General features: G+C 44.6%; 1 long non-coding RNA gene across 1 annotated transcript; it reads left to right on the plus strand.

Moving 5' to 3' along the window:
• Nucleotides 1-4,828: 4,828 nt before the first annotated feature.
• LOC138061172 (uncharacterized) lies at nucleotides 4,829-19,587 on the plus strand. The gene is made up of 3 exons (XR_011134806.1): nucleotides 4,829-5,120; nucleotides 5,777-5,973; nucleotides 12,078-19,587. It is a non-coding gene; the product is annotated as an uncharacterized lncRNA (long non-coding RNA).
• The last annotated feature ends 1,547 nt before the right edge of the window (nucleotides 19,588-21,134 follow it).

Genomic DNA, 21,134 nt, shown 5'->3' on the forward strand with positions numbered 1-21,134 from the left:
TTCCTCTCCGGTGGGAATCAATGAATCCCATGGCCTAACCAGTGCACTTACAGTTAAGCATGTGCCCGTGTGCGTTGGTTTCCTGGGGCTCAGAGCACCTTGAACTGGCAAGCTGACAGCAATGCTGTGGGCAAGCGCAGAAGCAACGCAGCGATGGGGACTCAGATAAGACCCTTGCTCTGCAACGGTCCCTATCTCCTTCCTGCCCAGGGCGTCCTGTTCAGAGAAGCTGGTGCAGAGCAGTTAGACTGGCTCAGGTTTGTGCATGACTGAGCAGACACAGGCATTTAGAGTTTATGTTGGACTTGTAGGTGCCTTTATTCGGCCCAGACTTGTTGGGAGGGGTTTCTTGACCGAGAATGCAGACTAAGATAGAGGAGTTGGTGACCTCTTGGCTCCCTGCTTGGACAAACAACGCGCAAACGCATCTGCGCTGTCACAGGTCTCCATGGCACGTCTGCTCCAAAGGCTCCAACTTCTTCAAAGTGCTAAGCCCTCCTCTCCCTGGGTGCTGTTATTTCCATACTAAGCTGTAGAGTGATAGATTTTAAGAAAAGGTGCTTTGGTTTCTCCGTTCTGTTTGAGTTTCCATTTGAAACTGCTATGACAGGCCTCAGGCTAGTGTAGAAATTTGCTACAAGTTTCCATTTCGCAAATGTGTCGCCAGTCAAATAGCCTCCCTCTGTCTGAGCCTATTTACTCTCTCGGGGATCTATTTTTAAAAGTTATTAGCAGATTACTGGTTTTCTATCAACCTCAGGCACCAATCTCCCAAAGATACCATTGTACTTTAATAAGGTGCACTTGATAATCCTCAGATAAAGGCGCTGGAAGTCAGGGGGAGGAGAGGGAGAAACTCTTGCACTGATTTAGCTAAAGGATATGGGCTAGAGAAGGGTTAAATATACTCGTGTTTCTAAATGGCTGAACTACTGTATGTTGTAGTTTTCAACTGCAAATCATCTTTAATAGCAGACATCACGGGATGGCTCATTACATTAAGCTATTTTTCATGCTATCTCCTGTAATATCCTTTAATCCAATGCGTTTCAAATCACCTCAGGCTAAAATAAGAGACATAGCGATGTAATAGCCTAGTGTATTAGTGGGTTAATTGCCCTGTTGTACTCTCTAGTAGATATCTCTGGAATGAGTTCTATATTAATTGTAAATTGCTTAATACATTTAACTCCTTGAGCAGCTTGGTCCTGTGCTATGTCTTTAATGAACGATAAAAGTTTCAAGTGGTGACCGGTTGTTTCCTTGTGGACCGCACCACGGTGCGTCTCGCCCTGCCTTGGAAAGCGCCAAACACCCACGTTGGCCAGGCTGCCCTTAGGAAGAGTCAGCCTCGAGTACTGAAGGGAAACCACGGCTTTTTCCTGGAAGTTGCCCCGTTCAGCTCCAGCCCTCCCATTTGCGGGGGCATGATCCAGCCCGGCACTGGGGGTGAGCCATGCAACCTGCAGAAAGCATAGAGCAGCCCCCGTTTTGAGGGTGGCTAACAGCCAGCTCCCTGCATCCAGATTTGCTCTTTTTTCCGTGCAATTGAGCCAGCAGTGCCGGGGACCATGTAGGCTCAGCACATCACCCCATGGCCACCTCCGTTTTGAGCAACTGGAGCTACTGCAGAGGAAAGAAGGGGAAGGCTTAAATAACGCCCACGATTGCAGCCTCTCGTCTTGCCAGTGCCGTGGCCAGAAACGGAAGATGAATGAAATGTTCTGTAGCTTTGCCACAGGATCCAGCAGTGGGTCACTGACGCATACAGCTTCCTGAATATTGTCAGTAATGTGCACTAGCTAGTTTTCTAAAATTACCTTTGTAGCACTAGGCAGAAATGTGCAGGGATTTGCAGTCACTTTTCTGAAGATTGGACTGTAAGTGTCACTGGGCTAATACGTCGGTAATGTCACTAATTTCTCTGGATTGCTCCCAGTTTCTGTCGGTAGGGTTGAAAGAAGGAGCAGGCAAAGCGGAGTTTAGGGAAGGCGGCATAATCTGCAGGTGAGACGTTCTTTATGGATTGCTTCTGGGACTTTTTAGTTTCTGAAAACCCTAACAAGAATGTTACTGTCAATTTAAAGGAAAGGCAGAGGGTATGAATTTTGAAAAAAATTCTGCACTTTGCAAGTTAAAAAAAAACACCTAAGGTGCCAACTATTACTTAAAAACAGAAACATGGCAGCAGTGGTGATAAGGAGACTGTAGGTCAATGGTCTGAATGTAACGCGTGTGGATGGAAAGTCACATCTGCCTGAGCTACCTGACCTGAACTGGGGCTCTCAGTCTGGTCCCTGGTGCAATGTGGCCACACCACAGTACAGTAACTGTATTACAGGGCTCTTTTCCTAGTCTTATATCTACGATAAATATAATATTCATAGAGATGTAATTCAGGAAGCCTTTTAATAACATGCTTACCTTTAAACATATGCTCAAGTTCCAGTATTTTTAATTGAGATGTGTTTTAAAAGTAAGTAGGTGCTTTCTTGAATGCTCTTTTCAACTGAAGCTTTTAGCAGTAGAGATGTTTTGCTTCTGCATTTGTAATGGGAGATCAGCCAGGCCTTTCCCATCTCTGACTTCCATGCACGAAACAGCTATGCTAGTTGGGAGCTCAAGCAAGCAGACAGAGGGACGAGGTCACTCCTGCAGGACGGGGACTGTGCCTGGTGCGGGGCAGGCTTTCACCCCACAGGGGTTCTGCAAGGTTTTCCAGAGGTTTTCCTGAATCTACTTCCATAAGAGCTCAGAGGTAGGGACATGGCATTCCTCCATTTTCCACACAGAGAGCTCTGATGTCGCTGGCCAAGTTCACAGCCAGCAGCTCCAGGAGTGCAAGTCAGGTCTGCTGAGCTCCCCCGTGCTGTCCCTCCAGCCGGGCGGCCTGGCCCCTGCACGCGTGCACACACACAGCGTTACGATTAGTATTAATACCCATATAATGCGACATATATCTTCATATATGATTATTGCATAATAAAACACCCCAGTAGGAATTTCCATCCCTAATTAGGGAATTTAAATACGCAACTGTCATAGATGGAGATTTGTTTGGAAATTAAGTCCAAATGATGCTCTTTGTCCTTTGCAGCGGAGCAGAGGGACCAGCGAAACGGGCTCAGTCTGCTCCTCTGGGGGAGACGTGGTGACACCCGTAGGCGAGGAAAATCAACTCTCATGCAGTTAAGTCTACTAGAAATCACCCTGGAAATCAGCATCTCGTTCAGCGGCCTTTGGTACAAAGGCAACAAAACTGAAAGGCTGCCTGACTCCAGTCCCATTTTGGCTGTTTTTTTGTCACAAGGTAACTCTACCGACTTCTGTGGAATTTCTCCTGATTTATACCTCAGTAAGTGAGAGAGGAATCAGCTGCACTGGGCAATTTTGCTGTAGCATTTCCTGTGCGTATTAACAGTTCCATGCATTTACATGAATGGCTAGTTTTGGCTAAAAGACATATCCTTCCTCTGTTTTAAAACATAACACAAACATACTTGTGAGACAACCTCTATAAAATTGTCATAACTTCTAGAGGAAAATTTCTGTGAAACAGGGAAGCCAGTTGCTCTTTGAAGGAAAGACACAAAGTGCTTAGACTGCTGGAAAAAAAAATCCATCAAGTAATTCTGTATCTATAAAATAGGTGGTAATGCAATCTGAGCTTAATTTTGATGGCACGCTGTACTTCATAACAGTGACAACACCTTAAAAAATGTAATGAAAGGGCTTGATTTATTACTGAAATAATCCATTTAGCACTCCAATAAATAAAGGGAGAAAATACACCCAATGTTTCGGGAGATAGGAAAAGAAAGAGAGAGAAATTGCAATGCATAGCAGTTTTCTGTAAATGCCTCCAGAGACTGTGGCCACAGGTTTTTGGGTTGGTTATTTTTTTGAAGACAAATATAAATTCAAAGTTAGATTTGAGATTTAAGCTTGCTGTCCGTGCTGCATTTTCATGTACTTTTAAAATATCAGTCCTATGACTTAGTAACACAAGGACTAGTTTTGACTGGCAAGGGGGAGGAGAAAACGCTAATGCACTGCCTTACAAATATTTGATTTTGAATATGCGCTCGTAGCCATTATTAAGTGCAAAGCAAACATATTTTCCCCTCATGCCAAATTTGTTTTAATAACGTGACGTTACTTCTGCAAATGTCAGCTCCAGACGCTCCCTTTCCATCTCAGTGGCGCTTGGCCCACAGCGAAGCCCAGCATGTTTTATACTCGCTCCACACTGCGTCTATTAATCTGTTTAATATGCTACCGAAGGCGGCAGTGGCAATGACAGCCAAAGCGCTAAAACCCCACGTGGCAGGTCTGCTTGCGCGCCGGGCAGCGTCCTGGACGCACGGCACGCTGGCCGGAGCAGCTGCTGTTGCGCTACTTATGCAGAAAGTCTTTCCAGCATGAACGTAGGATGGGCTGGCAGAGGAGGGAAATGGACGGGGAGCACCACGGACGCACAATAAGGGGGGAAAAAAGGAATAAGCTGCTTCCACGTGGCCCCTTTTTGGGTGTCTTTTGCTGCATAGCCCCGGAGCATCCTCTGCCGGCAGCGTCCCACGCGCGGCGCCAAGGCCGGAGGAATGGTGCCGGGCCGGCGTGCCGGGGCTTCCTGCGGGCGCCTAATTGGCCTGTTTGTTTTGCAGCAAGTGATTCCTGCCTGTCTTGGGGTGGATTGTTTTTCACACCATTAAATGAAGTTCTGCCGTATTGATCCCTGTTTTTCCAATTTGAAGCCTGAGAAGTGATGAAGACATTTTCTTGTTTCCTCATGTACTTTTCCCTCAGTTCATTTAGGTGACCTGTCTTTAGTTCCTTGCTCTGCTCGCTGTAATTGCTTCTTCAGAGTAATGTTACACTGTGACCGCAGTACTGCAGCCCAGGTACTCCTTTACGGGAGCATGAAGGAAGGCGAGGCTGAAGTCATCAACCAATATTAACTGTGGAAGGTTTGTCACAGATGACATCTCAATAGCAGCGTCTCTGTGTCTCCTGCTGGAGCACGAGTAGAATAGTGCAGAGCACGAGGGCAGGACCATGGGACATCCTTCGTCTCTTGAAGTGGCTTCTTCATATTTGGCTTAAGGGATGGAAACATCGTGGTATGTTATTTTCCCTCTGGCACCACATAGTTTGTGTCCTCTTTACCTTTGTGAAAAATTTAAATACTTGAGTGTTTGCATTAGATTTTGCCAGGGATCTACTCTTGTTTAGCACTAAAATGAGGGGGGAATTTTTCAGAAGAGATCGATAGAGCGGGCATTGAACTTACATTTAAGTGGCAAGTTTAATTAAGGAGGGAGCAATGGTTGCTCCATTGTAGCATCACTTGCAATTAATTAAAGTATAAGGTCAAACCTACTGCATATACGCAGAGAAGTCTTTCAGTTACTTCAGTAGGCTCTGGCCTTGCAGACTTTACTAATGGAAATGAGCAGAAGCCTGATGAAGCCTGTGGAAAACATGCAAGGTTGGGACTTTTGCATATACCACTGAGCTGTCCTACCAAACGTGGTGCAGCTGGAGTGCAGTTGGCATGCATCACTTCAAGGTGAGATAGGTATTCCTGAGGCTCTGCAACGCTACAGAAAATTTTTGCTCCCCGTCTTTTCTGGTATTTTTGCTTCCTGGTATGGTGAGGCATAAAACAGTCTTCTTTTAAGGAACTTGCCATTACTTTGAATTCTTATGAAAATGTGTTTTGGTGGCTTTGCAATAAATGCTGGAGCACAGCACTTTATTCTGCTTTTTGTTATAGGAAGGGAGTGAAGCAAGTGCTCATAAAGAGGCAGAATCAGTGAATCCTGTGCTGGGCTGGGGGAGTGTGCCCACTTGTGCTATGTTCCTGAGGAAGCCCAGCCTGCCTCCCTCCCTCCCTCCTTGTGTGCTACTGCTCCTTGGGTGAAAGCAGCTGGGGGTTGTGTGAAAGCCTGGCCAGTGTCCAGCACTGCTCAGGTAAGCACAGGTAACTGCTGGGATGGGTTTATTCCCCAGTTCTGGAAATAATACTGTCAAGAGCAAGCTGCCTGGAGCCTGCCCTCTGGGTCTGTAGGCCCCTCAGGTGCAGGAAGGCAGCTGGGTGCTGAGGCCTCTGCAGGATCAGGCATAGAAGCTGGTCTCCATGCACGCTTATTAGGAAGATGATTAATCTATTTGTTTTGCATTATTGCTATTATTATTATTTCCTTTAAATATCTTTCCTTTAAATATCTTCTGATCTCAATGGGTGGGGAGTGCTAAGAATGTTGTCTCTTTGGGGCAGAATCTATCTTTTGTGCTCTTGGCATCTACTATTGTGGTGCCTCTGCTTCTAACTGCCCTTCCAAAGTGTTATTGCAATACCCAATAATATGCAATATAGGCAAGAGATAGGGAAAGGGATGCAGTAGAGAAATAAGCTCGTGTCACTGTATTATCTATCCAAAAATAGCAAAAAAATCCAATGTGCAGTTTGAGAACACGGTATCATAGACATTTGGGGGAAAATCTTGGAATTAACATCCTCTGGATCTGAATGGCATGATACATTTCAAAAGGGTAACTGCACTAGCGATAATAAATAGCAGAAAATATATGAACAAGGAGGGTTTAATAAGTTTCTTCCCCTTCCCTCCAAATGTAAAATCCTTAGAAAAAGGGTAAAAATTAGGAAAGGTGGTTATTTGCAGAGATGGGTCATCTGTTCCATCACCTAAGTGATAGGAGAGGTTTTTTTTTTTTAAATTTTTATTGTAAACTACCTTATGACAATTGGTGATAAAAGAGCTGAGCTTTTCAAAAATCCATTTTAATAAAACACCATATGACCTCATAGATATGCATAGGATTTAGAAATAACAGGGATTTTAATGAAGGTACTTGAAAGGTATGGTGCCATATTGCAATTTTATGGAAGATCTTAGATTAATGAAATTAAACGTGAACTGCATTGTTTAGATGATGAACTTAAGGTCATATCTGCAGCATTTGAAAGAGAAACCTTGAGTGGAGGGTGTAGAATCATTGATTTAGACCCTGGTAGACAGCTGAATAGCAAGCATTGAAGCATGAAGGTAAATTCCCATATTTCATTGTTAGAAGGTTAGCTGGTGGCTGCCAGCTTTTCAGTGATAATCACCAACCAATTCCACCCTGTTTCAGAAAAGATTTTGCCTTTGTGTGCTAAGACACTTTTAAAAACCATTACTGTTCAAAGCAGGGGCACACTGTTTAAAGAGAAGCTGTTTCTGCAGAATACAGGATGGCAATGAGTTGATGCTGTCCTTGGATAGTGATGCTATTAAGTTCATTAGGATCATCATCCATTTAAAATGCTTATAAGGAGAATTTAGACTGTTTCCTGTAGACCCTAGAGGCACCTCCTACTGCAAGTCATAACTACATGTCATCAGTAATTAGCTCTTTTGCTTCCTTAACATTTTTTATAATACAATGGCCCTTTCAGGTTTAAGTACTGTTTTCCTCACCAGACACACGTGCATGCACACACACACACAGAATAAATGCATGCACATGTGTTAAGCTAATAGACATGAATTTGGACAACAGGAAAATCACAAGGAATGAAATCCTCAGGCCTTAAGAACAAGTGCTAATAGAATGATACTGCCAATTACTGTTTGAGAAGAATGTTGTCACAGAGAACAGCTCATGGAGATGGACAGATGAGGGGAGGAAAAAAGATTCCCATTTGACAGTTTGCCGTTAAAGTGAATTTGTCAAGGATGTTAAAATTAGATCTAACTGGGCCAGATCTTCAGATGACATAAATCAGCCTGTAGACTTCAACCCATGATCTGGCCACACATTCCTCTTTGTTCTTTCTTCATCTTTATTATCTGCATCGTAATGCTGCCCGGAAGCTGCAATGGTGCTTTCAGCTCCGTTGTCTTAGTGCTGTTCAAGCGCAGGAAGAGAAGGTATTTTCATGGTTTTTATCTGTTCTGCACATTGTGTTTTATTGCTTAAAACCTACTTGCCTTTAGAAAACCTACTAAGCAAGTGTGGGAGACGAGGACCTTGCCCAGACTAGGATTTAGGCGGTGATGTTAACATCTGTTAGACAATCTGTATTAATTGACCTGTTTTTAGCGTGGATAAGATGAGCTGCTTTTCACAACAGCAGAGTGAGTGAGTTGTCTTTAACGAGTGCCGTTGCATACCAGGGTGAGAATGCTGAAATGGGAATTCATCATCTGGCGCTGCTGATCAGAGATGTAGTAATACCTAGCAGAGATGTAGTAATACTTAGCGGGAGTGTTTAGCTTCTGGAGTAGCCTGTTAGGTTGTAGTGGTGCAGGAATCCAGCTGGGTACAGGAGAGGGTGAACCAGAAAAGTACACTCAAATAGGAAAGGATCCTGCGCGTCTGTGTGTGTTGTCTTCCAGCCTGAATTTTTGGCAAGCTGAGCTAAGCTCTGCCATGTCATGAAAACTGTCTGAAAGCTGCCAGCAAGGAAATTAGAGAAGAAATAGTGTTAGATAATGGTAGTAAACGCATTATGATCATTCCTTTCATTAAAAACTTCCTTGTTCTCTCCCTGGTGTACACCACAAACAGCTTGCACATGATTTATTTCTGTGTGTTTGGGGAGGAGAGGCAGAGGGAATAAACATTTAGACATTTAAAAAGGCAGTTGGGGAGATTTAGAGACATGATGCTTATTAAAATAAATGGAAGCTGTGTGTCTAAATCCCCTGGTCATCCTTGAAAAATCTTGTCCCTAATCTTTGTCTTGCAGTCACTTCCAAATGGGGCATCATGTGCCCTATCTCTAGTGTGCATCTCAGTGCAAGTGGCAATAACACCAGCTGATACAGGATCACACTGGGGCCAAACGCAGCTGTATGCCATATCCTGCTTAATGTCCTGAGTAAGCAGAGAACATAATGGTAATGAGCATCTTTCCAGGAAGCTCTCTGTAGGAAGAAGCAGAAGTCCCACACAAGTTAAGGGAAGCCAGCTGCCCTCTCCCATTTCCTATGGGCGTGCAGTGGTTTCTGACTTGTGCAGCTCTTAGCATCAGAGAGGGTGGCTCTGCTGTGTCCAGCTCTGTGCAGCTGATTTGCTGAGCTTTTAATAGATTCATAACTTTCTGTCCTGTTGTAAATCTTCTAACAAATATTTTTTCTTCTTTTTTTTTTTTTTATAAGAAACTATTGGCATTGGCCACTTCAAAAATGCTGACCCATTAAGTCTAAATAGGGAAGTTAGGGCATGTTAAATATCAATTGATTATAAAACCCATATTAATTGACATTTAGCAGCTCCACTAATGGAGAGGAGCTCATTACATAGCAGTTAACCCTCAATGCATATATATTAAATAATCAATTAGTATTTATTTAACATACAATAACCTCTCTATTAGAGCTAAATTAAAAGCCTCTTTATGGGGGCCTTGCAGAAAGCACTGCGCTGTGCTAACTTGAAGCCAGAAATTTGCATGAATCTTGGTTACCTCCAGTGTCCCCAAGATAATTTTAACATGTTAAATGACAGGCTAGAGGGGTAGTGCTGTCTGCCTGCCTCTGAGGAGCTTACAGTCGCTTGGCCCCTACTAAGAGGGCCTCAGCCCCTGAGCTGTATGATGGAGTATGAAAGACATGTAGTTCACATAAGTATCCATTAAAGAGAACAGTACCCAAAAGATACAAAGTTCTTAGTTTTTCCTGTAGGCAGATCCAACTCCTGGGAAAGGCCAAGCTGAGAGGGAAGACAAGGAAGAACAGAAAGTCTGAAATTCTCCTTTGAAGTGAGATGGAAAAGGTTGTGCTGCTTTCCCCTGGCCACAGAACGGGCAGTGGGACCTTTGTCATGGGCCAGGATAACCCTTCAGTGCAGCATGTGCCACCATGTTATTCCATCAGGGATACCAGGAGGCCAAGAAGATGTCCAGGGTCACCTAGCCCACTGCAGACAGACCATGAAATACAAGTTTGCCGCGTTTGACTGTTCTGGAAACCACGTTCTGGCTACAAACCTCTTTCTCCTATCCCCTTCCCAGACCTTTCAGTCTGGTGACACAGCGCCAAGATTAACTTCAGCTCGGGATATAGACTGTGCACAGTCTGCACTGAGGTGACTGCTAGGTGGTGAGCGAAGGTTGGGAAAATGCTGGATGGATGCAAATTGAACCAAAGATAAGCCTCACTTCTCCTGAGCCTGACCAATAAAGAACGTCCTTCACTGACACAATTATAGCCTGTAAAAATGCGGTTTTAACACTGCACTACTTTTTATGAGCAGAATCTTCAATTAAAGCTCTTCCTAAATGAATGGAATTGTGGTTTTGAACAATGAAAGGTGAATCAGATTTCTCCAAGATAAACACGTTTCCACCTTGTGTTTCCAGGCTTTGATATAACTGTGGCAAGTGCTTATACAGTACGGTGGTGCTGTGCAGTCATGCTGGTCCTGCAGGCCAGGGGAGAGAGCCCCTATGCAGAGGGGAGAGCACCAGGGAGGCAGCTAGTGAGAAACAGTGTGTGAATAGCTGCTAATATGGTCAAAGTGCGATTCAGAGATCAGTCAGGTGAGAGAGAACTGGGGACTTGTTCACAAGTGAGAGATCTTAAAAGTAGAAGAAAAGTATTTGTACATCTAAAAAGAAAAGAAAATGAGGAGAGAGAGAGATGGGCAGACAGCAAGACAATATAGAAAGCAAGAAGTGGCATAGTCAGGCAGTGGAAATAGGGTAAACCGGGGAGCCTGGAAAAAGAATAGCAAAACTAAATTACTTCAAATAAATGTCCTATGTCTCTCTGGTATTATATTCCTTGATGTCATTTACATTGGTGTGGCATATTAAATATTATCAAATGGATTTACTCCCATCTCTCTCTGGTGTAAAGGGGTGGCAAGGGAGAGTAAAGCAAAGACATGTTCTGTTTTCCTTGAAACCTGTGTGAGATTTATACTTGAGTCTAATAGGCTCAGAACCTATTTGAGGTTGAATTATAACACTCTTGCCCTATATAATAGTCTGTTTTCTGGTGGGGAAAAGCTGGAAAATCAAGCAGTTTCTCCAGAAGTCAATTTTGGTTCTCAAAATGGAACCAGCTTGAGAAATTGTCATTGATCCACTTCTAAACTTGGAGCAAATTTCCATAAAAATAATCAGATGTTCCCAGCTGCTGAAGTTTGTAATCTGGTATGATTCACTGGGTGGGACTGGAGGGCTGGGGGAATGGGGACGGAGCAGGTACGCACGCTGCTTTGGCTTTCTACTTCTTCCTGTTGATCAAAAAAAAATGTTGAGCAGGGAGTTACCGAGGGAGGGAACAAGAGATGATGCCTTGGTAACATCTTGATGAGTAAATGAAAGCATATTGTTTGGCCTGATCCTCAGCTGATGGAAACTGGAGCAGCCCCATCAGCCTCACAGAGCTTGATTAATTTTAGGCTGCTGAAAAAGTATCTGTGCATAACGCAGGGAATGTGGCTTGATCCGAAACCTCTGGAAATTCACAGGAGCTCTGGAAGTGGGGGAGCTGGGTGCAGGCTGCCTTCCTCCCCCTTGGCCCTCCTGCACGTGGAGCAGGAGGAGAGCCCAGGCCTTTCCTGGCTGCAAGGGGCCCATGTGGTTGCAAGGGCGAGGAGATCCTGGAGTAACAGAGACATGGCAGAAATGAGCAAATATCCAGGGATTTGAAACATCAGCAGGCAGAGTTTACTGAAGGGATAAGCAAAATAAAACTGGAGGTGAATGGTAATGCGGTCTGAAGGGTGATAACAAACCTGATAGAAAAATTGCTCTAATCATTTTGGATGCCATGGAAGACCCGAGTGGAATTTTACTGAGAAAATGTAATTGTGTTTCAGGTCAGCTCTACTCTTCAGCTGTGCTCTGGAGTGTAGTGCAAGCATGTGTCCGTGCCTGCCCCTGAAGCCCAGGGAGCACTCTAGTGTTTGCCATTCACTACAGTAGAAGCAGACCGCTGTGGTCTTTTTCCTCCAAGGACAGGACTAGTCTTTTGAGGAAGTGATGGTCACCTGTATTCACAGGTATGTGATGTATTTTTAGCACCTGCAATAAATTACTTCTTTTTTCCTTACAGTTTCTGGAAACATTCCCAGTCCTTGACGTATTCATCAGGATTGTTATATTTCTGCTGCTGAAAAGAGGGAAGTACCTTTTTCTTTTATTACTTATTAGCATACCTGGGAGTGGAACCCTGTTGTGAGAGGCAAACCAGAAATGACAGTGACAGTCCTCATCACAGAGCGTTAGCAATTCAAACAGCTGTGTCAGTCAAAGAATTTGAGAGAAGGGATGTAACATAAGCAAAAGGATGAATGTGACAGTTTGCCAACACTGAGTGAGTTGCATGATTCTTCATAGTTGTGGTCCTTCCTTAAGTATCTTGAAGGAAATACACATGAAATTTATCTTAGACAAGTCTACATGCAAGGTAGGTCTGTTGAAGCTTTACAGTGGAGATACAGAAATTTCCTTCCCTTGTAGAAGGAGACAACCAAAGGGCTCTTCAAAAATTTGAAGAAATTATCCAAGGCCTGTTTCGCTTAAGAGCACAGAGGATATTTCATTGAGCCCTAGGGATGTGGAGTCCTGTGCTAATCTATTAATAATAAGCAGAAGGAAGTAATAAAACAGAAGCAGTGGAGTGAGGAAAAAATACCAATGCTTTTTCCAAGGTAAAAATTTGGGGTAACCAGAATTTGTTGTTGTTTCCTAGAACAACCAATTGAATCCCCCCACTCTGTAAGAGTAACATCAAACCTAAGAAGTCTAGAAAATTAGGCCAAAAATCTCCTATTATCCTGAAATGTTGCCTTAGAGAAATGATAACATAGAAGGAATTTCCTTGGGAACGAAAAGAGCAAAAGATGCTGCAGAATTATTTTAGTTAAGCTGACTGCAATGCTAAAAATGAATTCTGGGGCAGGACAATAAAGAAAGTCAGACAAGAATATTAATTCTGCTCCCAGTCATCCAAGGAGTTCAGTCATTGAAGTCAGAAGTCAATTCATAGCCTCTCTCTGGTTTCCGTGGGCTTAGGTGAGACCTTGCCAGCGCTATACTTCTCTGCTAGATTTGCCTGTGACTCTTCAAAGTTATTAGTGGAAATAATTTCTTCTATGGAAAAATAGTTACCTCTCAGCTGGGGATTGCTCCATCATCCATCGTATCTTTCCTCTGAGGCAGCACCAAGGGCTGTGTGCTTGGGAAGCACCTGACCTGAGGTGTTACTGATTCATTTGCCCAATTAAGCGGACACAAAACGCCCATCCTAAGCTAATCATGAAGGCCAGGCTTCTCCTAGTGAAACCATTCTCTGAGGACTCACCTCTGCCATGGTGTCTTCAAGGAACTAACTCATTAATTATGGGAGAGGAGTGCTTGGATTTATATTATACATGACATAAAAGCAGAGAAAGAGAGATTCCAAGGCTAAGACCCCATGTACTAGTCCCATTGCAGTGCTGTGCCGCTTGACCCCTTTCTTGTCTCTCTGGTTCCCCAGGGAGCCAGCAGACTTGCCTGCCCCCACAGCAGCTGTATTCCCTTGGTAGGGGATTCTCCTAGGCCTCTGAAAATCCTAGCTGAAGCACAAAGTGCCTAACTTTATTAAGATCCCGCTGTACAGCTGCAAAGAGTAATTAATTCATATATGTAACATGTGATGAGGTTCTCAGCTAGCAGGCACTAGGGCAGAGTAAAAGGGTTGTTTTAGCTGTATGATCTCTTATGATCACTTGTTCCTCACGTCCATGGAGGGGTGGTTGGCAGCATACAGCCTAATTGATTTAAGCTTGACGGGCTTCTGTGTTGGCTCTCTGAAGCGCCTGAGCTGTCTTAACAGGACTTGGCCATAAACTGCGAAGCCCAAGGAAGATGTTGCTTGTTTTCTAAAGGACAGGATGAAATCAGCCCATGTGTGTCCTCTGTCTACTACCTTTCTCGGCAGGAAAACATAAATGCCTTTCCCACCGTTTTATTTACTGGCGTTTCTCTGTATCCTAGGAAAAGGATATTTTTTTTTCTTTTCGGTACTTCTACTTCTGTGTTTGTGTGTAAGTCTGTGTGGGGTAGGCGTGTGTGTGTTTAGGAGGTTAAAAAAAATTTCTTGCTGTCAGCAAGTGATGTTACAAACCTGCTCTGACAAGGCTGGTTGTATATTTACAGTTGGTGAGAGCGAAGGCTTCATCAATCTTCACGCTTTGAAAGGGACAGGCCCGCTCCCATGAGCACCTGCTCCAGGAGAACAGCTGAACTGTGACTTTCCAGGGAGCTAGCTGTAAATTTTAGCCATTCCCCCCGCAGCCCACGCATGCTTGAGCTCTTTAACCTTCCCAGGCTGGCAGGAGTCCCAGCAATCAGTTTAGTGCAAAGACTGGGGTTCTTTTTAATTAACCTTTTGTTTCCCACTGCAGGTGTTTCAAAGTTTCTTAATGTTAAAAAGGAAGAGGAGAAAAAAATTGTTTGCAGAGGTGCATCCACTCTCTTCCACTTTTCCTATGCTTGGTGATCAAACAGAAGCAGTTTTTCTCATTTCCCCTCTGCGTTTGCTGTCTGCACATATAACAGTATCTGCTGGGAATCTGCAGCACGGATTCCCTTTAGGTGTCTGCAGAAAGGAGTCCTAGGAGTGCATTTTAGTTTCTGTTCTTCAAGGTCACACTTCCTTTCTTCACGAAGCACCTGCTTTTCCAATGCACCCCTCTTTCTCCAGGCAGCTTTATTCAGACACTTAACTTCCGCAGTGTGATGTTCTGTTTAATTAGTTTGGCCTCTCACACCCGGGCCACCCAGCCAGGGGAAGTTTGATTACAGTCTCGCAGAATGTTTGTGCTTCTGCAACCTCCAGTCTGCCCAGAGCTCTCATTCAGTGAAAGAAAAAAGAGCCTTTCCTACAACTCCAAAGAGGCCATCAGATAGGTCATGGCATTTACTGACTTTAGCTGTATGGTGGACAGCAAGGCCAATGAGGAGACAGAATTTAGAAAATGCAGTACAAAAGCATGGGGGAAGGATGCAGGTGAATCATGCTTGGGAGAGGTAGCACTATTCTTTGCACTTGGTTTACTTCTGGTAGGCTGTCCTATTAATAAGGTTAATGCAATAAGATATATCACTTGCTAACTCTGGTTAAGTATTGACCAATATTTGCTGGTTAAAGGCTCATGGTGTGAAAACTCAACTTGTTAAAATTCCAAAATGCTTCACTTTGGGGGGGAAAAAGATTCATTTACTGTAGGAAAAGGCAATACTGTCCTATCTGATCAATAAAATCAGTAGTAGAACAAGGAACCACTGTATCTCTAAGAAAATTCATATGCAGAGATTTATCACAAGAAAAAAAATAGATTTAAGCCCCACTTAAAACAATAAAATACATCTTTGAGGGAAAGTTTCAGAATTTTCTGTACAAGAAGAATAATGGTTTCTATAATTTAATAGGTGCTAAATTTGGTGAGGAGTGCCAGCAAATCCATTTCACATAATGATATTTTATCTCCCTTGAAATGGTCATTTTCATGAATGCCTTTTTATTGGTTGCTTTGTCCCATGAAGTGTCCAGGGTGGTGCCACTAATCCTCAAAAGCTGAGCGCGTAGGGATAACTAGGGAAACCTACTAATAATGGGGAGACCAAAAAAATAGGCAAGAAATGCGTGACCGTTAAATGTGCTCCCTTTAAATAAAGAGAATTTCTACTTTGACCCTAAGGGCTATGGCTTTAGCACTTACTTTTGCGGGAGTTAAGGTGGCCACAAGTATTATTAAACTAGAGAGATGATCTGGGAGGAACTTCAGGTGAGGATAACATTGAGGCAGGTGGTCAGCTAGCTGCTGAGGTGCAATAATATGATGAAAAGCTTGAAATCTTAAAAAAAGAGGGCTTACAAAGAAGATCTCACTGGAAGTTTCAGCTAGGAAAAAAAGCAAAACACATTTTTGCCCTTGAGTGAGAGATTTTCTTTACATAAGTGAGGGAAATCTTTGCTTCTTGGTAGCAGGACTGATTTAATCTCTGGGATATCTAATTGCAAATTCAGAGCCAAACTTTTTCCTCATGTGGATCCAGGAGCATTAGTTGTGAGCTTCAGAGATTTTTTTTTTAGAGGCCTGACAGTGTACACTGTATATAAACCAAAGCTCATGGTCATGGTTTCATAGTGGTGGGTATTCCTGTTGACTAGAAGCAGTGACCACAATCTATGCAAATCTGTCTCAAAAAATAAACTGAGGTTCAGGAAAGGAAATAGAGAAATTTATCCTGGTTGTGAAAAACAAGCAAAAAGTTGTGAGAACGTCTGTTAAAACAAAGCGGAAGGAAGTGGCAGCGGTTAAGTTTTAACCAAAGGAAACAAAAGTTTGACAGAAGAGGAAGGGACCAAATACTACAAGGATTTGAGGCTGCCTGACCTGACAGGGCAAATCCATAGCATTAGTTTAAGCCAAGCAGTGATCAGGCAATACTCTGTGCTTCTGTAACAAGTTTCAATCAAGGATTTCTGATTCACATGCTTTTAGTTAATTAAAACCCCAAGCATCCCTGAGGTAGGTAAGTCCAAGACAGTGGTAGAACCAGGAGTAACAGGAGCCAGCTGAATTGATGGTTACAGTCAAACATGGTGAATCAGACTTGTGTCATCCCGATTAACACTAGACAGTTCCTCAAAAACTTGAATAAGTACTTGGAGGAAAAAGAGTGTTGTTTCGGATCGCTCTAGCCAGCTCATGCCTATTCACGAGGTATCTAAGCAACTTTAAAGCGCTCATCATCATACTGCCTTGAGTCAGCAGATGATGGGGACTACCGGGAAGACTCTGAGAGCTTTGCCTACTGAAATTGCTTATATCTTTGTTTTAGGAAAATTGCCCGTTACCACGTAGAAGACTAAAATGGGAGTCTAGATCCATATTTGCAAACCAGCCTCGACAAGAGCTTGCTGTCTCGCTGGTCACCTCTGCCGAGCTGCAGTGAAGCTTTTTATCGCGTTCCCATATCATGCCCTTTTTTAGCAGTATCTTGTAAGCCCGGATTCATGAAACGTTTGGGGGTGAATCCCTTGAAGTCCCACTAGCGCTCTGGGAACTGCAGCGCCAGGAGCGGGCGAGTGGATGCCAGGCTGCCACAGAGCCACCTGGGTGATAGCCTGGCTGCCTCCCGCCCCCCCTTTCCCCGGACTGGTTAATTTGTGCCTTGGATGAAAGGAAAGGAGAAAAGAAGAAGAAACGTGCCCCGGCGGGGGACCAGGGTGCGCTGCCCCTGCCTCCGGCTGCAGCCACCTGCCCACAAAATGGCCGCCCTGCCCTGAGGGGCGTCGCGCCCAGGATGGACTCGGCGCGCTGCGGCCTTGGCAGGAGGTACGGTAACTGCGGCTGGGGAAAGAGTGACGGCTCGGCGAGGGCAGGGGCGAGTGGGCTTCGCCAGGCTCTCCCGCCGCGGGCGCCTCTGAGGAGCGGGGACGGGGCGGGAAAGCGGAGGGGGGGGCGGGCAGGCGCCTGGCGGCCCCCTCAGCGCCTGGCAGCGGCCGCGCGAGGCCTCCCGTGGCAGAGCTACTGCCCGCCGTCCGCCACTAGAGGCTGCTCCACACCTCATTAAATAAACACACAAACAACAATTAATAAAAGGGTCTGGAGGCTGGGTGCCGCGGGCCCCGCCAGCCGTTGGGCCGCCCCGTCACGTCCCCTGGCGTCGCGCGGGGGAAAGGCCGAACCGCCGCGCCTTCTCCGCCTTTGCCAAAGGCAGAGCGGCCTCCGAGGAGGGGCGGAGGCCGCCCGCGCGGCGAGATCGGGCCTCGCGGGAAGGGCGCCGGAGCAGCAGCCGCGTGCGGGAGCTCGCCCACTGCTGCCCGGACGGCCCGGCCTCCGCGCGAACCCCCTCTGCGGAGGGAGACGGGTTTTATCCGCGCGTTAGACGCCTTGGTCTCGGAGGAGCTGTGGCGTTCGTCGTCGTCCATCAGGCCGCGCACCAGGAATCCGTTCCCTCTTTGGTTTAAATAAATAAATAAATAAATGATACGTTCATGTAAATAGCAGCCCCGGTGCTGTATCTGTCAGCGTGCCAGATGCCGTCAGGAAAGCGTTGGTGTGTTCTTGTAACTTACACCGGGAAAGCCGCGGTTGTTATTAATCTCAGGTCTGCTGCGAGCTGCCGCTTTCGCGAAACAATGTACAACTTCATTCAAGCATGGTGTCGTCGTCGTCCGCCTGGCACTCGAGGCTGCTGTGTGAGGGAAGGTTTTGTAGGCTCAACGTTTATGGTAAGTAAATACTAGCATTTTCACCAGCCTCCTTCTTCCTCTTCCCAAAGCTCAGACTTTATTTCTGCCCCCTCCCTCCCCCCTTTGGACACCAACTTGATCTTATTAGTCTGCAAAATTACAGCCTTGCTGTAAATCTGGCGTTCTGAACTAAAACGAGCCCATAGCAGTTACTCTCAGGTTTCATTTTGTATTTTTCATCTGTGACGTTGGTCCAGTTCTTTTTACGCTACTCTGAGAAGAGAGAGCAAGAAAGAAAGCCCCATCCGTTCCCTGGAAGAGCCTGTTTCAGTCCATCAGCATCTATCACGCTGTGTGCACCGTTATTTAAAAGCAACTACAACAACAGACAGACCTGACTGTATAAGGGCTTTCTCTCTCTCTAACTCCCATATTTAGTGCCCCACAGTATTTTCTGATTAGCCTCACTATGCTGCTATGAATTAGGGAAGTGCTAGTATGCCCATTTTGCAGAAAGTTGTGATGATATGATTATATCTGCCTAAGTGGCTCAGGTTGCAGCTGGCCCTCGCTCCCCGCACCGAGCATGCTGCCTCCGTGGAGGGTGGATGCTGGCTCTCCTTTAGACTGCTCCAGCTTCCGGGGAAGCTCCTGTACAAGGTGGGCCTCACTAGTGCTTTACCTCAGACAAGCGCTTCACACTTTGCAGATGAGCACTGCAAATTCAAAGCCAAACGTGAGTATGGGTGACACAGGTGTGGCTTGGAGGCGTCCAACTTTTTTGCAAATTAACACCACTTCGCTGAGGCAGGTGCGATTGTATCTTCTGTGGGTAGCTAGGAGGGAAATAGAGTCACAGATACATTAGGCAGTTGTCCTGTTTGACTTGGGGGCAGGGGGGAACTGATACAGATTGTGGGAAAACAAAACTTAGTGTCCCAGCTAGGGACACTATAGAGGGACCATTGCCCAGGCCCATGGAGGGAAGAGGATTTCCTGGGGCACAAAGGCACCATTAGCCCTCTTGTCTGTTCTCGGCAGCGCTAACGTTAGGCTGTGTTGTCGTTCTGCCTTTTAGTAATTTTATGGACCTGATACTTTAAGGCACCAAAGGGAACGATGATGTTCTTTTGACATGTGAGATTATAAAATGGTGAAGTGTTTGTCTGCATGGCCTGGGTTGGTAACGTCTATTTTAGAGAGCTTATTTTATTACCTGCTTTTTGGTGGGAAAAAGTGGAATTATAGAAACAGCAGAATTATTATTAATTTTGTTGCAATTAGATCTGTTTTTTATGAAGATAGGTACGTTGGTGGATATATAGATATGCATGAGTGACTGCAAATATGAGAGGGAAGTATGAGACTTGCTTGCTAAGCATAAACTTGCTGAGTTTCTACCAATCTTTCCTGAGTCCTTTTCTGCAATGCTTGTTTGTTGAGAACACCAGTGATTTTTTTTTTTAATGGAGTACAAAAAGCATGCACTGGGACGAAGAAGACTCGTGGCCAGAGACGAATAGATGGATCATGTAAGCAATGCAAGTTCTCTTTCAGGAGCTCATCACTGCAGTCATTGTGCAAGTTTGCTCTCCTACACCTGTGAAGAGGTGCTTACATTCACTGGAGCATTTGGGAATGGAAGTCTCCCAGCCTCAGTTATGTGGTAGCAGTAACACATGTAAGTGTATACACATTTCTCAGTCTGACTGTACAAAAGGTTTAGTGTAAAAGTACCCAGGCGCTTTCAGAAAAATAACGCTCTGCGGGTTTATGTAAATACTGTGTGTTTCCTAGCCAGGAGTTTGGGCAACATGATGTTTTGCTATAACGGGTGTCCATTTCCCATCATCTGTGTATTGTTTGAGAGAGGAGGTTAAATTCTGCCTCTAGGTACACAGATGAGGTTTCTATGAAAAGGGAGAAATCTCAGCTGATGAGGTGTTGCAGGTGTGCAGCTGGAGGCAGAATTAAGACTCTGGTTAGTAATAGCCATATAGGCAACACTCCCTTCTTTCCCTGCATGCTGTTTCTGCATTGAGGAATGTTTCCCTTGTCTTCTGCTTCTCTGTCTTGGAAAGATGTCATGCAGCATTTGCTGTATTTATAGCTTTTTATGAGAGTTGCAGTTCTGGAGCTTCATTGCCACTCTGTAATCACTGTTAATTCTCTCCATTTTATAGTTTTAAAAATGTACATGCTCTCCTCTTCCAAACTCTGTAAAATACCATTAGCGTGTCTTGGGATGATCACATTTTGTTTACAAGTGCCTTGCTATTGTAAGCCTCTGTCTTTCGATGATACAGTTACCAGAAAATGGATTAAAAATTAAATGAACATATTTGTTTGTTTGTTTGTTTTTAATGAAAGCTGTTTTCTAATTAGCTCCCTGTTTGATCAAAGATTGCTTCTGCGTTAACTGTGTGGTTTTTGTCTGGTTTGTGATTCTTTCTCTGACACGATAACTTCAGAGATGCTGAGTCAAGTGTTTGTTTACATTGTGACCCCTGGAAACTCCACAGTAAACCATACTCACGTCTCTTTCCCAGGGCCAGAGCAGTGCATGGAAATATGCCTGTAAATTAAAATAAACCCACAACTGTGGACATGTAGTTATTTGATGTCAGCATGTCTCACTTTTTAGGAGAATTTTGGTCCCTCGTTCCAACTGACATTCAGTCTTTTGGTTACGTATCCACCACCCTGTATATATTACTCAGAGCCTGGTAATCTTCACTAAAAGAGTTCAGGTATGTGCTGAGATAGATATGGCATCAATAGATAGCGTCGTTGGGCTGCTGCAGTTGGTTTTGATCTTGCTTTAGCACTCTCTGTTCATCATTGCCTTTCCATAGCGAAAGTGGTACAGAGGTTTGATGAATCATGTTAAGCAGGAAAAAGCCATGACTTCAGCAATCG

This window comes from Struthio camelus, chromosome 16 (assembly GCF_040807025.1).
Source record: "Struthio camelus isolate bStrCam1 chromosome 16, bStrCam1.hap1, whole genome shotgun sequence".
Lineage (NCBI taxonomy): Eukaryota > Metazoa > Chordata > Aves > Struthioniformes > Struthionidae > Struthio > Struthio camelus.